Source organism: Acomys russatus, chromosome 14, assembly GCF_903995435.1.
Source record: "Acomys russatus chromosome 14, mAcoRus1.1, whole genome shotgun sequence".
Classification (NCBI taxonomy): Eukaryota; Metazoa; Chordata; class Mammalia; order Rodentia; family Muridae; genus Acomys; species Acomys russatus.
Window position 1 is genome coordinate 44,200,439 of NC_067150.1, and position 17,309 is coordinate 44,217,747.

Sequence of the window (17,309 nt, forward strand, 5' to 3'; positions counted from 1 at the left end):
TTTTGATGCGGAAACGTTGTGAGGATTAAGCATGGGGTGTATATGTCAATCATCCCACCCACAGAAGGACAGTGTAGGGCTAATGAGACACTGACACATACTGACAGCAACAGCACTGAGGGACAGTAAAGAGTGAGAGAAAATGTGGAGGGGGAAGAAGAAGGGATAATAAATCACCAGCTCTAGTTACTTGTTGAGGGAAGGAATAACAAGTTTTATAAAAGTAAAAGGCAAGTGTTCACTTTGACCACACATACACTAAAACTGGAATAATACAGACAAAGTTAGCATGGCACTTCGCAAGGTTGACATGCAGATTCGGGTAATGTTCCCCTTCTTTTTTAAAATATTTATTTATTTATTATTTATACAGTATTATGCCTCATCTGTGCCTGCACACCAGAAGAAGGCACCAGATCACATTATAGATGGCTGTGAGCCGCCATGTGGTTGCTGGGAACTGAACTCAGGACCTGTGGAAGAGCAGCCAGTGCTCTTATCCTCTGAGCTGTCTCTCCAGCCCATTTAAGGTTTACTTTTAACCCGCTTGTAAATATGCTTTAGTAGGTTGTCCTCTTTACAGATAATGTGTGTGGTTCAAACCATGTTTATTTCATTGCCAGTTGTACCCAAGATCAAACCTAGAGCTAGATACATGCAAGATATCATCTAAATTTGCTCACTGTGTGCCCAGAGTCAGTTTTTCTATGTAGCCATCTATTCTTGGGATATCCACCAAGTTAGATTGAAGTCACATGTGTTCCCCTTCTTTTATATTTTATTTTACTATTATTCCTTAGATGCCTATTTGCTTTCTAATGAGAAGCCGAAAGGGAGTGGATTTGCACAGGAGAAGAACTGGGAAGATTGGGAGAAAGGAAACCATAATAAAAATATACTGCATAGAAAAACCTAAATTCAGTAAAATAATAAATAAATAAATAAATAAATACATGAATAATAAAATAAATAGGTAAAAAATAAAAAGGTAAAAGGCAAGGGTATAGAGCAAGACTAATGGTGGAAATAAAAGTTGGTACAGACACTGGGGAAACAGAGTTAAAGCTCTTCTAAAATCTGAAAGAGAAAGTACTGCATGATCCATTCATATTGTTCCTGAGCACATACCCAAAGGAAATGAAGTCAACATTATAAAATATATGGTTGCATATCTACAGTTTTTTGTGACACTATTCACAATGGCTAAGACAGGGACTCAGTCTCTATGCCCATAAACATATGACTGAAATATGTATGTATGTATTGTGTGTGTGTGTGTATGTATGTATGTATGTATGTATGTATGTATGTATTGTGTGTGTGTGTATGTATGTATGTATGTATGTATGTATGTATGTATGTATGTATGTATTCACCTATAATGGGGTGCTACTGATTTTTGCTGTAGGTTTTATTGTAGGCTATACAGAACTGTTTGTATTTCCTTTTTAGACTGTTCTTTTGATTTATTGATTTTTGAGTACCCTATTGATTGCAAAAGATGAGGAAACTCATGATGTAATCTGTAATGAAAAAAAAAATTGAACTTCACTTTAAATAAAGTACTGGGGTTGGCCCAAGGTAACAGAGAGCTAGTAACAGAGCAAGTAATAGCAAGCAAGAGACAGGGACAGACAGACAGTAAACATGTGAGAGAGACAGAAAAATAAAGTTCTCCTGGGCTTTAAGACCTTCAGTTTGTACCACATATGCCTGGGTCTAATATTTCTCTTGTCCTCCATTCTTCAACCTCTCCTCAACAACTAGTTATTATAGCTGTTGTTCCTTAACGGTTGCTTTCCCTTAACCAGCAGCGCATTGCTCGCTCAATTCTCCCTGCCGCGGATCCACCAAGACTTTTCTCTGCTCTTCACTGTTCCCAGAGCTGATCTGTGGGGATCACCTGAGAATGTCCCAGAATGTAGAAATGCATCTTTACTTATTTTAAGACATACTTTCAACATATATCCTTGACTGGCTTGGGACCCACTATATATATCAAGCAACCTAGTATTGAATTCAGGGAGATTGGTCTGCCTCTGCCTCCCAAGTGCTGAGATTAAAGGCGTGCATCACTACTACTGGCCATGCTCTTAAAAAGAATTATTAACAGGTTTGATCTATTACACAGATTGACAATCTGCTCCAGTTCCATTCCAGAAACATTAGTGAGAACACACTCATTAGCACCAGTCATTATACTAAGTACTAGACATCTAAATATAAATAAATAAATAATAAATAGGAAAAGATAGTTTGTGACTTAGAGGGGGAAAACCCACGTTTATGTGCCACCACATCCAGTGCCAAGTAATGATTCCTCAGAAGCAGTACAAGCAGCAGCAAGTATGGTTGTTACCTGCTTGACAGATGTGGGGCTCCTCACTGAAAAGCTACCCTGACCGCTGACTAGGAAGGGGCAAAAAAAGAAGAGAAGAAGATCCTGCAGTCAGGGTTGGCAAAAATGACGTGAGGGCAAGTGCCTGTGTGCTCCTCCTGGGGGGCTTGGCACCTCCATATACAAGCAAAACAATGCTACCCTACTTACATGCTAATCCATGAATGATTCTTGACAAACTTGACCAACTGTTATATTCAGGATTTTGATGATCTATGAAAAAAATCAGCTTGTTCAATCATTTCACAGTGAAATGTTGCTATATATGGTATCTTCATCATCATCATCATCATCAGTTCTGGAAATATACTGATGTAAAATAATGTCTTTTCGATCATGAAAATCTCATTCATGCTGATAAGTCATCAGGTCAAGGTAGCAATTAGGGAGATGGAACATTTGGAACAAAGAATCATATTAGCATAAGCATGTAAACACTTCTTGATTCATAGCTACACTGGGGCATATGCTATATGAAAGAGAGAGAGAAACATAAAGAAAGAAAGAAAAATTTATCATTGATTCTAGACACCCAGAAAAGAATATAAAAGGACTAAGGTGGTCAGTTGGGTTTTGTTTGTTTGGTTGGTTGGTTAGTTGGTTGGTTTTCTTTTGTTTGAATGTAAGTTCAGCACTTGGGTTTGCAAAAGTGATTTTCTCTTTTCCCCGATGTGGTAACTAAGATGTTATTAGCAGTGTGACCAGCTTTGGGTGAGGACACTTGGCGAGACCATGATTGTAAATGTAGTGCTCACAAAACACTAGGAATTGTGTACAGCAAAAAACTGGGTATTGTGGCACATGCCCATAATTCTAGCACCAGGGGGGTTGGAGGCAGGAGAATCAGGAACTCAATGTCGTCCTCAGCTACATAGTGAGTTCAAGGCAAGTATGGGCTATATAAGGTCCTGCCTTAAAAATGAGTAAGAAGAGTGCTAACTGGCATGTGGAAAACAGGGATTCGTGCCGTAAGTATGTTACTTATTTGTTGTGTGGCTTCTTGTCCAACTCATTAAGCCCATTTCCTTATTTATAAAAGAAGAGACTTCAGATGTATTAGAGATGGAAAACAGATTTAAAGGTAGGCATTGACTCTAATGAATCAGTGCCATCTTCTTGGAGCTGCGATGATTTGAGTTCTAAAACTACAATCAGGTTCAGTGGGGGAAATGCCACTTTAGATTAGCAACAACTACGGTGAATTTTAAAGTGTGAATAGCTGTGCATGTGTGATGCCTTTGAGCAGATGATGAGGATGTCCTCTAGCTCTAAGTAGAGGGGCTCGCTTGTTTTCAGTCTGCTCACACCCTCTGGGTATCTTGTGCATGACTGTCATGGCTCTGCCCTGAGATACCACAGAGCTAAGCACAGAGTCCCAGCATTCAAAGAGTTTGAACTGTTTTAGAAATACAAACCCATGTCCATCTAGAATGCAATATGACTGTGTTATCAGGTAACTACACACCAAGTGCTACCTGAGCATAAAAGGGAAGACAGTGCTGCCTGAGAATGTGGCCTACAATGGAAGTTTTGGTTTCTTTGTAAACTCAGTTGTGTTGTGTAAATATGTTTTTGTTTTAATCCAAAGTGTGAGGTTTTAGTTTGGGCTTCAGTTTGTCCATAGCTGATAACTGCCTCATGCAGAGTGCAGTCTTCGCCAGCTGACAACAGCCTGCCTCTTCAGGGCAGAAAGAGGGGACATGGTCTAGGACTGTGAGGAAGATAATAGGAGAGCCCTGAGAGAGAAGGTGTGGTCTGCAGTGGTGGTGTGTGGTGTGTAGCAGTTTGGAGAAGCCAGAGATAGCCAGTGTGACAACTTGAAGATGGACGGAGAGAAACATTTCAACACAGCAGTTCTGAGGAGGCTGCTTGCTGCACATGCTATTGACAGAGATTGATATTGCCCCAAAAGAACCCAATTGACCTTAAACAGCCAGGAGAAGTAAAGGAGTCTGTGCGACCTCTCCCCACTAACATTCTTTCTCATACCCAGGGTCAAAGGATTCTTGGAAGGGAGGTAAAGGCTTCAATATTGCAAATAAAATAGAGTTTTAAAAACAAGCATCAACAGTGGCCCTCAGGAGTGACTTTGAAGAGTAGTAAAGGGCTTCTAAGCATAATGTGCAGACAAGAGGTACACACATGTACAAAGTGCTTATCATGCTTAGGAAAAAACAGGGGTCCCAGTAAAAGTATAATATCAGGTGTTTGCTCAAAAATAACAAGAAATGTCCCAGGAAAATTAAATCAAGACAACTTGGCACATTCTTTGTGGGCTAGAATATAAAGTGCATAGTAATAAGGCAATGAGGATCTAACAATACTTTTTTTTAGATATATACTTGAACTTAAAATGAAAGTTCCTCCAAAGTCCAGTGACATCCAAATTGGACAAGCAGGGCATGAAATTCTGTCACGACTCCTCCAGTGGAGTTTGTGTGACAAATGTTATTGCACAGCCCGAGGCCGTGACCCCTACGCAGGGAGAGCCTCCTGGAATGGGTCTGATGTTCCTGCCAGGAGTAACTGATTGCAGCCCCCCCTTTCTTATTACTCATTGTTTTGAAAGTTTCTGCCTTTGCTTTTATTTTCATATCAGAACTTTTCAAAAGTAACTGTGTTGCTAGGAGACGACCTAATTTGGGACTGCAGCCAAGGGTCATTCAGGTGATTTTACCACCAAGTTCCGTTCCACTTGTTAATAAAAACATAGCTAAGAATTAATCACCAGTTAATAGTTTATATTATGCCTTACAAATAAAGTGTTTAAGAAAGCTGCAGATAGTGACAAGAAGAGCTAAGAAAAAAAAACTGTCTTGGCACACAGATGTTTGGCATAATGAGAGAACATTGATCTTTGATAAAGAGGGCACATGCACTGATACAAATCTTATGACTTAAGAATGATGATTCAAGATTGATGACAACATTATTACTCTGCATCCTCTATTTTGAATGGTATGAAAAAATGTAACCACAAAAAAACATCCCCATTTCAAAAAATGTGTATAAAAACCTAGCTTGCTTGCCTGGAAAATGCACTCAGACTTAAACTTTCCCCTGAGTTGGACTGTTTGTCACTCACCTATCTTTGCCCACCGACGCTTCAAGAACTCCTGTTTACAAGGGCCTATACCCGACTGAGATGGTCGACAGCAAAATTCTGAATCTGAGCCAAAGGTTCTGACCTCTACATAATTAGTGCGAGAGGGAAGGGCATCAAAACTCAAGCCAGGGACACAGCAAGGCTCTCTGGAAACAATAATGGCAAAGTAAGTAAGAAGTAAATATAAGAAATTTTCTGCTTGATAAGAGGAAAGGAAACCTAGATTGGCCTGGAAAAGTTTATGGAGAAAGTTGATGCTGAGCTTGGAGGAGCCGAATGACTCGTGTCCATGAAGTGAAGCAGAGAGTAACTAGAGAGAGAATTCAAGCCCATGGCCCTTTCTATTAAGACAGTTACTTGAATTTGTACTATGTGTTTAGTGTTTGGTAAAGCAATGTGTGTTCAATAGATTTACCAAGGATTAGCAGTCTTAAGACTATCAAGGTCTTCATTATCAAATTTAAGGACATTTTTAAAAAATTAAAGGGTAAGTTACATGACTTGAGTGCGCAAAGGCACTTGCTGCCAAGCCGAAAGGCCTGAGTTCAATCCCCCAGACCCAAATATTAGAAGGCTAGAACTGACTCCCACAAGTTGTCCCGTGACTTCTACGTGGGTGCTGCAGTACGTGCATATATGCCCAAATACACACACCCACACAAACACATGCTAAAAACCATGTAAAAACTAATGTTAAACAGGATTATTTCCATAGCACCTTGCAGTCTCTGCTAGATTATGGGTATGCTTGGGAGTCCAGCACCATGGGGTACAGCATCCGGTGGGTACCACACAGGACAGGCATCCCACAGCAAGGTCAGCACAGAACCAGTTGTCTGAAAGTACCTGCAGAATGTTTTAAAGATCTTTCAATTTGAGTAAATGTAGCTTATTCTTATCATCAGTTTCACACAAAGAAGCCACTTTTCTTTCATTTTTTGAGGCAAAGAGGTTGTATTTCGAAGGATTATAAAGCACAGACAGATGGAAAGCTCATGTGGGAATCAGTGACCATGAGGGGTGAGATGCTCGGGAGGTGACCAGGACAAAACACACTAGTGCTGCTGACAACACCTACAGAGGAGCTATTTCTAGAGAGATAGAGGGGATGGGGAAGCAACCAGAGGAACAGGAAGTCAAGTGTGGCACACACCAAACACCAAGAAGGGATCTTCCCAGCTCTATAAGCTCCAGCACTGCATCTCAACTACAGACTTGCTTTTTGCTGTCAACCGGCAGCTATTTCAGTCCTTAGACTACTTTTTATTTTCAGTTTTCTAAATGCAAACAACTCTGGGCTGTCCACCATCATAGCCTATTTGTGAGCCGAGTTTGACTTCATATTTAACTATGAAGCATCATCGATAAATGTGCATGCAAAGCCAGAGCCACTTCACCGGGATCTCTGTGAGCCTTAGAAATAGGCATCCCCTCAGGCGGGCACATGGCTGGCTGAGGAATAGTACCTGGTAGAAATTAGTCAAAGGAAATCTTTTCTCCAAGCAAATAAAACGCTTGAGAGCACATGGCCTGCAGGCAGAGCACAAACTGAGCTTCAGTTCCCACTCACCTTCACAACCTATCAATCCTTGGGCAGGGAGCAGTCAGAATAATTGTGGACAGTATCTCTCTGTGTGTCTCAGCCCTCCCCTTTGAGCCCCATGGCAAATATTTTGAAAGGAAACAGGCTTCCTTGCTCTTCTAGCTTAAGTGTCCTAAGTCAGAATTTTGTCATCTAGAAACTGTAAAACTGGGACCAGAAAAGATGTATTGGTGAACACTTTCTTCTTCTTCTTCTTCTTCTTCTTCTTCTTCTTCTTCTTCTTCTTCTTCTTCTTCTTCTTCTTCTTCTTCTTCTTCTTCTTCTCTTCTTCTTCTTCTCTTCTTCTTCTCTTCTTCTTCTCTTCTTCTTCTTCTTCTTCTTCTTCTTCTTCTTCCCTTTCTCCTCCTCCTCCTCCTCCTTCTCCTGGGTGTAAGCTCCTCTGGAGCTGACCTTACAGGTAGTTGGAGGCCATGTAGTCTGAGTGATGGAAACTGAACCTTAGCCTTCAGGAAGAGCAGCCAGCTCCCTTAGCTGCCAAACAATCTCTTCAACCCCAAGCTTGGATTGTTCTGAAGACCCTTTTACATTTTTAGCCACAAAAGCCTGAGAGTTTGAGAACATCAAAGATACTTTATGAAAGCCAAATAGACAATCTTAAAAGTGAGAATGGACCTAAGTACCCACCTGTGTAAGATGTGTAACAATAATTAATATGGATAAAGATAACAGTTATAATGGAGTAGTTGACACATGATCCATGTCAGTGCTGGCAAAGTGACAAATTTGTACGGCCATGAAGGTCACCCAGTAAGAGCTTCTGCACTTAATGATGTCGAAAGAGAGCATGAAGCTCCCTTTGTCACTATAAGGACTACGTTACAATTAATAACCAGGAGGCTGTAGCCTTCTCCAGCCCACTCAGTTTAAAGAGTTCTTTCTTTTTTTCTTTACTTACTTTCTTTCTTCCTTCCTTCCTTCCTTCTTTTCTTCCCTCCTTCCTTCCTTCATTCTTTTCTTCCCTCATTCCTTCCTTTCTTTCTTTTTAACAGTAATAAGTTTTTAGATGCATCCTGTAGATCTCAAAATCCTGAAAAGGAAGAGGGAACCCACACAAAGGCAATTCATCCTCAGATATGGTACTTGATACTAATCTTTTGTCATTTGTGTGTGTGTGTGTGTGTGTGTGTGTGTGTTTGTGAATGTATATGTATTGTGCACATGTGTAGGGGGTATTCATTTCAACGAGAAGAGATAAAAGAGCTTTTAATGACCTCAGATGCAGAGTATCTCAGACCAAGAAAAGTCAGAAGAGAAAATAAAAAGAGGGTCACAATCTGTACAAGATGATCTTGAGGTTGTCACTTTACACAGGTCTGAAAGGAACACCTCCTCTGCCCTGAAGAACTTGAGGAGACAGCAGGTTACTCTTTCCTGGAAGATCAACAAATGACGAAGAGTGCGGAAAGATAGAAGGCCGAACACAGAGTAGTTACAGCGTTCTGAGATTGAACATGGCTGCTCTGGCAAGAGATCACATCCAAAGACCTTCTAGATCTGTGTGATCTGGCTGGAATATAGACACACCTTTAATCCCAGGAGACAGGGGCAAGCAGATCTCTGAGTTCAAGACCAAGACATGACAGAGCAAGTTAGAGATAGATAAAAACTTAGGTCCAGGCATGGTACTACTTGCCTTTACTCCCAGCACTCAAGGCACAAAGGCCTGCAGATCTCTGAGTTCTTCTCAGTTCTGTTCAAACAGTTTGATTGAGTCAGTGAGTAGAGGGTAGTGCCATGGAGTTGAGTTCATAGCACTTGAGTTTGTGAAATTCAGAGGCAGTTTTTACCAGGAGAGTTTTAAAGAGACAGGTTGAAGAGAGAACAAGCTGGATAGACACAGGTGAAGACAAAATGAGCCAGAGAATGAGAAGGAGCCAGAAGATTATAACAGATTGCTAAGTTAGTTTGAGGCCAAGAAGAGCAATTCAGTGAGAAACTGAAAGAAGCCAGATTGAATCAGCCAGTTTGGAGAAGAGATTGCGCCCGAACAGCTGAGTTGAACCACCCAGCCAGAGTTCAAGAAGAACTAAAAAAGGGTGACCTCATTCAGCAGTAAGTCTCAGAAGCTGAAAACATTCTAGGCCTAGATTAGATTGTATGGAGGCTAAAAGCTTCTGAGACTATGCCTAAGTTAGCAGACAGAGGCGGTGAGACTCCAAGACCACAATTACATCAGATGAATAAAAATTACTTTAACAGCCATTGACATTTTTAACTTCTGAGTGGCCTAATGGCCTGAGTTACAGTATGTGTGGGTTGGATTTCATTTTATTGCCCCCCAGGATCTAGACAAGCATCTAAGTAAGTACTCTCACTGACATGTCCATGGGACTAAATCACCCACATCAGGATGCAGTTTACAGCTTTTTAGGGGGTAAGGTTGCCCATTTGCCTTTGAGAGCACAGGGCTGTAAGACTCGCATCCTCCAGCTAGGAGCCTAAAAGCCTGCCAAGGACTTGGTGCCAGAATGCCTCTGGGTTGGCATTCTCTTGCCACCCAGGGTCTTGGAGTCCTCCGGTTTCATGTAACAAACCCCTGTTTTCCCTTTGCTACCTGCCCACTCCACTCTTGGATGCAGAGCAGGCAAGAATCCAGGTGGAGATAGTAACAGTCTCCACCAAGTGACCATTCCATTTTGGTGCGTTTGGCCAGCCAGGAATCATAAGAAGCCCTCAGGCTCACTGAGAATCAGGAGAACTCCCTGCTAGGGCAGAAGCCTAAGGTCAGGAGGCTTCTCTCCACCCTCAGTGAACTCTGCTTCAAGCACAGGGACAGTTTGCCCCCACCCGAGATGGTTTGACATCCACGTGGATAAACATCACCTGCTCTCTCACAAGTCTGTTCCCCCATTCCACATCTGGGATCAAAACAAAAGCATGTTTATATCCACTCCATGTGTCTTATTTGGAAGATAGTTTTTTGCATGTAGACATTAAGATTGGGCCATAGCGTATCAGAGTATCTTATATCTAATATGACTGATGTATGTATGAAAACAGAGTGAAAATGGTCAGTCAGGAATTTCCCATGAATGATTGGGTAGAAGTTCTCAGTACAGAACTACCCACCAGTCACAGAGGTTTCTGTCTGGGGCAGGGCCCTCTCATGGTTGGGGAAGCACAAACCTTGAGGACAAAGGAGGCACAGGGCAAATGGAAGCCCCAACTGCATAAGGCCCTGAGCTTTTGTCAGCCATAGCCCAGAACCCAACCATACCAGAAAAACAGCCAATTGGAACCTTCAAAGACGTCCATATCAACCAAATGTAATGGATGCTTTCTGAAATCTCATCCCCAAATACCCGAATCTAGCTACATCCAGCCAATCAGGGCTCATACAGTCTTCAATAAATTTGGCGGGCCAGGGACTTCAATATCCAGTGAGTGCAGAAGTCTGTGAAGAAGGGAGGTAGGAAGTCATCAAAAGCCAGACTGACCAGTTCTGGGCACCTGCAAAGCAAACTGTCCCTGCTGAAAAATATCCTAGTACAGACTCTGAGAGGATATATATATATATGAGCCCCAAACAGAAGGAAGGGCTTTTTGGGTCTTAGTATTGTTTGGCTGTTTATCACTGCACTTCAAGATGCTCCAAGAGCCGGGAGGTGGTGGTGGCTCATGCCTTTAATCCAAGCACTCAGGAGGCAGAGGCAGGTGGATCCCTGTGAGTTCGAGGCTAGCCTGATCTACAATGCAAGTCCAGGATAGCCAAGGCTACACAGAGAAACCCTGTGTCGAAAAGCCAAACAAAAAAAGAAAGAAAGAAAGAAAAAAGATGCTCCAAGAGAGAATCGCACCAGTGAAGGGTCCGGCTGCCGTTCCAGGTTCCACCAGCAACTTTGGTGCAATTGTTGATCTGCTGAAATCCTGCCAATTACACCAGGGGACTCGCTCCCAGGAACTGAATGCAACAAGGTCTGCTTCTCCTTTTCCCCTCAATCTCCTTTCTCTCCTAACTAGGGTCGGTGGGTTGAAGGGAGGTATAAACATTTAAAGAACCCCAAATAAAGTAGATTTGGAAAAGTTGGAGCCTACAGACACATTCCTAGGTTCTAATGGACATGAATTTGGGGAAAAAGTATTTAGAATAGTGCAGGAGACTGAGGTTAGCTTATTGCCCACTGTTACTCCCAGCATATAACTAATGGTAGATTTTACACACATGCATGCACGCATGCATGTGCACGCGCACATACACACACACATTTATGTGTATGTGTATATATGTACATATATACACATATACATATATACATACATAATACATACATACATACACAGACATATGGGTACATGTACATATGTTCTTGTTTTTATATCAAGTCAATGATCCAGCTTAATGAAGAGCATAAGTCAATAGAGTACATTTAGCATAAAAATCAGTTAATTTGGTATAGCACTAAAATTGTTATAAGTAGAAGGCTAAAGCTATAGCTTCAGTTTCTGAAGTGGACATATCAACATATACCTCCAACAATAACATGTAAGACTATCTGCCGCTCTAAATTCTCACCAAAGCATAATAAGCATAATGCTTTAAAAAAATGTTTTTCGATTCCAGTATGTGATGGCATCTATTTGTAGGTTTTTCAATTTATATCTTTATTATCACTAATAAAGTTTAATGCCCTTTATAAATTCTCCTTTGCAAACTTCTCAACCATTTTTTCCTTTGAATTCTTTGGTGTTCTCAACTATGAGGAATTATTTAGACAAGTCTGTTTCTGCACCCTTTGTCAGTTAGGTAAATTGAAAATATTTTCGTCAGACTTTATAGTTCTTCTTCTTATTGAGTGTCAAAGGCCAGGCTTCCTAGAAGGCAGACAAAATTTAATAAGCAGAATAATTCTTAAAGAAGCCTCCCACGCTCGATAACTGTGTGAAAGAAAAGCTAACAAAGCAACAGAGTATCTAGGGAAGCAAAATCATGATTGTCAGACCTCACATAGGGCACATAGGGCACACAGACCGGCCCACCGGAGCTGACACCTGTGGAGACAGCCAAAACCCTTCACACTCCTCCACCGATGACCCCTTTTCTGCAACTGAGGAGACAATTTCTGCCAGAAGCCACCAACATCACTCCCAAGCAGTAAGTTCTACCACTCTCACAGTAAGGCTTTTCTTTTCAGGAAGATTTCAGTGTTGCTCAATTTAACGACTGTTTAGAAAGATTTCCTTACTTAATTCATGAAGACGTTCTCCACGATCTCTTCACACCCATATGCTGAACCTCCTTGAAGCCTTAATTTTTCCCCCCACAATGATTTATAATTCTTCTCAGCATCAATATATCAGACAAACATAAAAGAATTGATAACGGTCTGCCAGCAGAAAGCCAATTGGTTCATATGAATACTTCAGATATATCAGAGCCTGAGAGAATGCTGAAAAGAAATGTTGGTTTGGGCCAATTCTTCTTGAAGTCTTTTCTCATGTTTCTGAATCTCAGCAGTCTGCTGTTATAAACCAGTTGCAGATACTTGCCTATAAGGTTTAAATTAAGAGGTAAGTGTGAAGCGATAAACATATTCTGGGAGCTCAGTCGATTTTTTTTCTATTGTTATTATTCCAGGGCTAGAGTCAGTCCCGACACATAGCTTGTTGAGAATGCTGTGAGGTATCACCTTCTTGTTTCAGTAGGACACAGTCCATGCCTGGTGTGTGTGTGTGTGTGTGTGTGTGTGTGTGTGTGTGTGTGTGTGTGTGTGTGTGTTTAATTTAGGGGGAAACTCCTCATCATTCTTATTTTTATCATTCCTTCTATAATCGGATGAGCCTTGACCGGTAGCCAGACAACTTTCTCTACAGGATGTCACAACACCTGTTTGAAAGCAGATGCACCCTGTGCTGCCATTTCCAGGAGCAGACAAATGGCAATCCACCCAGTCCGGAGTGGAACATGGCCAGCATAGCTTCTACCATCACACTTGCCAACCTCCAAACACTTTGCAAAATAAATTCTAAGCAGCTCGGTAGTGCAAATAATTCATGAAGAATCTGTGCTCCAAAACCACATATGCACACAAGGAAAGAGCAGCCTTCACTGAGCTGCATTTTTCCTTCACTCGAGCAGCGTCTAGTCCAGATCTACTCTCCGAATAACACAGGCATAGGCTAGAACAGCTCCAGGACTGCGATGGTATTTTAATGTTCACCTAGGTCCAATGACGACTGCCTCTTCAGCATCACAGTTTGTACCTTGTTTCGTAGTTCAGAAATGAAACAAATGAAAGTATCAGAAATCGTGTGTTCAACATCGGCATCAACAACAAACACTCCCGCTGTTTGCACTATTCTGATATTTATCATTTATTAACAAGGCGTTGGCGTGGTGAGCAAGCTGCATAGGATCGTCGAAGATCAAAGATCCTTTCAGCGTCCCATTGCACTATCCTTAGGGGTACTGACTTGCATGTAGCTTCATGGAAAAAAGGGACCGCTTCATCCTCCAAGGTAAAAATGCCTGTGTTCAAAGGCATTTACATTTTTAAGCAGAGATTTTTAAAAATCCGCAAGTCCTTATGGTCCTCCATCACCCTGATCTCGGAGACATTCCTGTGCGTCTTGGTGTGTTGGGACACTCACCCCCTCTTAGTTATGTCAGTAAAGACAACTGTCACGACTGGCTTAGATCCACTGGGATGACGACTCTCCTACAGCCAGCACAGCATCTCTCAATAGGGTTGGAGTTCTGACTTTAAAAGGGGGAAATCAATCTGATGGCTGCGGAATGGACAACCCACATCCGCTGACGCACACTGCACAACCCACCAGCACCTGGTTACAGTGGGGAAATGCCTAGTGGGGAACAGAAACCAAGTCCGAACTCTGGCGTTTTTTTAGTGGAGTTGAAACAAATTATGGGTGTGGAAGAAAATGTCTTAAGTAATAAAATGTCTTTGTAAGATTAGCCTCTAGGCAAACCAGTGGGGCATTTTCTTGATTACTGGTTGACCTGGGAAGGCCCATCCCTCTGTGGCAGTGGCGCGCCCCTGGGCAGGAAGTTCTAAGTATAAGAGAGCAAGCTGAGCAGACAATAAGAACAAGCCAGTAAGTAGCACTTCTGCGTGGCCTCTGCTTCAGTTCCTGCCTCTGAATTCCTACCTGGCAACCCTTCATGGTGGGCTGTCAGATGAAATACAGCCTTTCCTCCTCAAGTTGCTTTTGGCCAAGGTTTTTTTTTTTTTTTTTAAATCACATAAATAGTAAGAAAACTAGGACAATGACTAAATCCAACGTGTTTGGAGCATGTAAGGGTGAATTTTCTTTTTCTTTCCAATGCTACATATTTGTAAGCGTGCTACTCAGTGTTACTTTCAGAGTTAAGAAAAAACTCAAGAATAAAAAGATTTATAAGTCCCATTACCTACCAGAGAAACCAAAGAACAAACATCACAATTGCCAACATTTCCCCTGAATCCCCTGTGTGAATTTAAAATAATGATTACTATAGGATGGGGTGAAAGACGGGCTGGATAACAGGCAGGAAAATTATGATGAAAGGAATGAGGTTTAGTACTTTACACCACCGTGCATAATGGTGGTTGAGAAACATTTTGACTCACTAGGAGAGATTAGCCCAAGTTTGAGGTGTATAGCTCACTGGTAGATGCTTTCCTAGCATCTATAAGGCCCTGGGTTCAATTTCAGTCGTACAGAATTTTAAAGCAAACACAAAACAATGGAAAGGAATTGGAACCAGTAATCACTTGGACTTGATCAGCACATGCACACATATACAAAACTACCATACTGTTCCCCATATAAAGACAATTTTAAAAGAAACATAAAAGATATTGAAATAAAATTAGTGTAGAAAATTCAAGGAGGCATGTGCAACCCACTATTTATACTCCCCAGAGTTTTTAAAAAAAAAAAAATACACAAAACAACCATATTTCTCAAAAGACCAGTGTGTGTATCAACTTAGGTGTTTCAGCATCTCTAATAGTGATAAAATAATGCTGTGTGTGTATGTGCACATGGCACACATGCACACGCGCTTAGGGCCATTATATTATCTGGTGATGATAAGACAGCAAGCCCCCTAGGTATTGGCTTATATTTTACACTTACAATGAGGCTTTACAGAAAATGATCGCTTCTCTTTCCCTGACATATTAACTACTACAGGAGATCAGCATACTGCCCCACAGCAGTTCGGGAGCAAATGTCTTGGACAGTGAAGCAGAGAACAATCAAAGTCCAGGGCCTACAACAATGGAATTGGAAAGAGAAGCAAGCTGTCCATTGTGCTGAGGTGCCAAGACATCTGTATTTGCACTCAAAACCTATTGTCTATGGAATCTTGGTCTGTGCAAGTACATCCCTTGCCTGCTCAGAGGGTTTTTCAGAGAGCTATTGATGTAGGTCAATCAGCATTCTAGACACTGTGAACGAAGAAAACCTTCAGACTAAGCTGTACCTTTGTGCCACTTACAAACCTCCCTATTTCACAATGTTAAAATATTCTTTTAATCTGCATTGCTTCACAAACAAAGATGATCACTACTTCAAAAGATAATGACGTCACTTTAAACTTCTCTCACCTCAAACCCCAGCCGAGTAAGTGATACTGGAGATTTTTGGGGTTTTTTTGTTTTTGTTTTTGTTTTTTTTTTTTTTTTCCTAACAGATGTAGCTGGAGAATGTGACAATATATAGGAAACATAAGACAAAAGGTAATGAGACCATGAATTAAACAATGAAAGGAGAAAAAAAGCTCAGGATGAACCAGGCATGGAAGAACACACTGAGGACCCCAGTATTCAGGCATGTGAGACAGGAGGATCGTACATTTTAGACCTATCTATGCCACATAATGAGTTCCAGGCAAGCCTGTATAAAGTCAACCAATCATAGCCTCAGAAATAAATAAATAAGTAAAACCAAATCAAGATAATCATGGAAGTTCTATTTGAATACATTATTCTGTCATACAGGGACAAGAAGTGCATGGTGTTCTCATAGAGTTTAGAGGAAGAATAGGATTTAGGGAGGCTGAGAAAGATATAATTTGCACTGAAGGTACTGAAAAAAATGTCTATAAGTAAGTCTAAATCTGCATACGATTTCTTTGAATCTATTGAACACCAAGCAAAAGTGTGTAAAGCTCAAAGCTTGGGCACAGATCTACCAGAGAGCCTAAGACAGACAACTGACACCTCAGCCTGAAGTTATGTTTGCCTGGGTAGCTTTCCCAGACAAAGGGGAAAGAGTTTTGGTTTGTTTTAGATTATTCATTTAATTTACCTTTTGCTCTCTCCCCATTTCTCTCTCTCTCTCTCTCTCTCTCTCTCTCTCTCTCTCTCTCTGTGTGTGTGTGTGTGTGTGTGTGTGTGTGTGTGTTATACACAGAGATTAAGTAAAGACCCCAGGAATATGGATTAACAGAAATGCTTGCTGCCCTTCCAAAAGACCCAAATTCAGATCCCTGCACCCACACTGTGTGGTGGTTCACAACAGTCTGTAACTCCAACTCCAGGGAGATCCAATGCCTCTGGCCTCCATGGGCACCTGTATAATCATATGCACACACTCATTTAAAAAATATTTTAAAGACTCAAGGAGAACAACACCTTAAATGTGAGGTCAATAATATGTGAAAATAAAATTTAACATAATCCTAAAAGAGAGTTATCAGGAAGCCATAAACCTTTATTTTCTCACAGAAACATGAAAAGGTAACTATAAACCAGATACAATAAATCTACGAAAGTTCTAGGGAAAAAGCCTGCCAACATTCTGCAGGAATTAATTAAACAATCAATCAAAAAGACATAATTTCCAACCAGGAAGAAACTTTCAAATATCTTTTTTGGCTTTGTCATACCCATGCCTTGTCCTGTAGTATGAAATCAGCCTGGGAGAGTTGGCATCCCAACTCTCTCCTTCAGACCAAAAGACTGTGCAGACTAGACCTTGGTCAGCATACATTTTACCTGACTTAGATCTTATACAAGCAGGTGCTCAATAATGAATATAATAATATATTATTAATTCTAATATATAATATTAGTGAATACCTGCTTGTATATATATATATACATATATGTGTGTGTATGTATGTATATATATATATATATATATATATATATATATATATATATATGTTTGTATATGTGTATATATAAAGACTATAGGGCCACAGTTGCCTGAGTTAAGATAATATGGAAAGATAAGGTAATACGGATGCTCTT

At 40.9% G+C, this 17,309-nt stretch overlaps 1 non-coding gene across 1 annotated transcript; it reads left to right on the forward strand.

The window, feature by feature from the left end:
* Positions 1-234: 234 nt before the first annotated feature.
* LOC127198867 (U6 spliceosomal RNA) lies at positions 235-340 on the forward strand. Its single transcript, XR_007831899.1, has one exon. It is a non-coding gene; the product is annotated as a U6 spliceosomal RNA (small nuclear RNA).
* The last annotated feature ends 16,969 nt before the right edge of the window (positions 341-17,309 follow it).